General features: G+C 39.6%; 1 pseudogene; it reads right to left on the reverse strand.

Annotated features, from left to right (window-relative positions):
• Positions 1-531: 531 nt before the first annotated feature.
• Positions 532-2,733, reverse strand: part of LOC102887553 — a 40,516-nt pseudogene continuing 38,314 nt past the window's right edge.

The following is a 2,733-nucleotide window of genomic DNA, read 5'->3' on the forward strand; positions in this document are numbered from 1 at the left end:
ACAGAGGTTGCTTCTTATGGGATTCTATCTGATAATTTGTGATTCTCTATGTGAATGTCTTCCTCTCCAATTTCGGGACAAAAGTTTGCCCTATGATCTCACTTCTCTGACCAATCTAAGAAGAGTTGTTGATTTTTCAGTTTGTTCAGTTTTCTACTTGTTATTAGGACAGAGTGGTGGCTTCTAAGCTCCTTACATGCTGGACAGGAAACTGGAAGTCCCTATGTCGGTATTTTCAAATAAGTTTAAAAGTAATAATCAGTTCATCTTCACAAAACTTCTCTTCCATAAATGAGCATGACTTTTTTTTTTTTTTGGTGCCAATTTTAAATAGTTTTATTTAAGACATTGCATTTTCCACTTTACAATAGTTCTTATAAAGTGCATTATCTTCATTCCCTGTGCACATATTCCATATTCAAGTATCAAGAATGCCCAGTTATTTACTATGTAGCAGCTCTACTTTAAAACTGCCATGAAATTTGCTACAAATTTGGGTCCTTCCATATTGTGTGGAACAATGCTAAATCTATGCTCAAGGTTGGCTTAATCAACCTCTTCAATGGTAGGGCCAGAAGAGGCACCACCAGAAGGAGGAGCTCCACCACCAGGGAAGCCCCCAGGCATTCCTCCAGGCATGCTTCCTGCACTCTGGTACAGCTTGGTAATGATGGAGTTGCATACTTTTTCCAGCTCTTTCTACTAATGTTCAAATTTTTCCTTCTCTGCAGTCTGGTTCTTATCAAGCCAGTTGATGATTTCATTGCACTTGTCAACAATCTTCTGTTTTTCCTCATCGTTGATCTTGCCTTGAAGTTTTTCATCTTCAACAGTTGCTTTCATGTTGAATGCATAAGATTCGAGTGAGACGCCTTATCCCACTTCTTCTCATCTTCGGCCTTGTATTTCTCAGCTTCTTGGACCATGCACTTGATGTCTTCCTTGCTGAGACAACCCTTATCATTAGTGATGGTAATCTTGTTCTCTTTTCCTGTGCTCTTATCCACAGCAGAGACATTAAGGATGCCATTAGCATCGATATCAAAAGTGACTTCAATCTGAGGAACACCACGAGGTGCACAGGGTATGCCTGTGAGCTCGAACTTGCCAAGCAGGTTGTTATCCTTGGTCATGGCCCACTCACCTTTGTAAACCCAACTAACAGGGAGGTTAAGCAGGTTACTCAGGCTACAAGCTGAGCAGGGTTTAGAGATCTGGAGAACCTGACTTCCAGTCCTGTGTGCAGATCATATCATCTGTAAAGAAACTAACTAACAGCTAAACCAGATAAATGTGCCTGAAGTGAGCCACTTGTAGCTGCCAAACTTGGCCTCTTATGTTCAGCCAGTAATCCAAGAATCCAAAAGTCAGGGGCTTTCGCACAAACATCATTATAAGAACCCAGCCCTGAAAGGCTGTGCTCCAAGGAGCAGGGGACTAGCATCTTTGGTGGTCATCACAGTAATTATTCATTGCATTTGTATGGTCCTCCTCAGATTTCAAAAAACAACTTTATGTGACTTAGCTGAGATATTCCTCCTAATCATACCAGGGTACTATGAAATATATATTTGTTTTGTTTTGTTTTTTAAAAGTTGATGAGCCAAGAAGACAAGTAATCCAGCACTGAGACCTTAATCTGCCCTAATGAGTCTGAGGAAATAGGCAGAAGGCCTGGTCTTTAGCTGAACCAGGTGATCCCTGAGGTCAAATCTAAGTAGGACAGTCAGTAGGGGGCAAGGTGGAGCCACAGTACAGGTAAGGGAACTGTGCACCTCTTGGTTACCAGTAGTAGATGGGAAGGTCTAGTCTATGAGAACTTAAGCCTAAGTAAATACCATGACTTCGTTATTTCTGTATCCTCTTTGTCTAGCACAGGATGTAGCACGTGGAAGATACCCAGTAAATGCTTAAAGAATGAATGAATAAAGTATTTTCTGCACACCATTGTCATTTTACTGTTTGGGGAGCAAAATGGTTACTAAGCACTTACCATGTTAGGGATTAGACAGATGCTTTCAAGTGGATCAATTAAATCGCAAGACATCACTGTAAAATTTTTTGTTTTCTCTGTTCCTTACCAAACCAAGTCTAAATGCCTCTACCTGATAATACCTATCTCTATAATCTTTTACTCCTATTAATTCTCCGTGTTTCCTGATGCTTTTCCACCTTGCCTTGTACACATTATTTTGTCCCCTTTTCTAAAAATCTTTTCATTCTTTAAGGTCCAGATCAAGTCCCAGTTCCTCTGTGGAGCCTTCCTTGATTATCTTGGCCCTCAGTGAATTTCTCTTTTGAATCTTTAACCTAGAAAGTTGACATCATATGTTTTGCATTTGTTTTTCTTCTGTGTTATTGAGCTATTTTATGTACATGTCATATTTGATTAATTATATTGTAAGTTCTTTGAGTATAGAGCCTGTATTCAATGATTAGCATAAATCCAGGCATAAATCCATAATGGGAGCTCAAGAAGTAGCTTTCAATGGATTGGTTGATTAATTTTAAACATATAGCTGGAGAAGCTACCTTTTACCTTCATTATTTGGAAACTTCCTAAAAGACATATAGTATTAGGGGTATAATATGCTTGACTATGAATGGGGTCTTTCCCAAAATGAAATGAAGCATCCTCCTGTTTCTTCTCATCTCAGTCTTCTGCCCTTTTTGCTATTCAGATTAACCAGCACACAGGACCCCCAGCTTTATCCTCCCAGTCACTTGTGACAT

The sequence above is a fragment of the Pteropus alecto genome, unplaced genomic scaffold (genome assembly GCF_000325575.1).
Source record: "Pteropus alecto unplaced genomic scaffold, ASM32557v1 scaffold270, whole genome shotgun sequence".
In the NCBI taxonomy this organism is placed as follows: domain Eukaryota; kingdom Metazoa; phylum Chordata; class Mammalia; order Chiroptera; family Pteropodidae; genus Pteropus; species Pteropus alecto.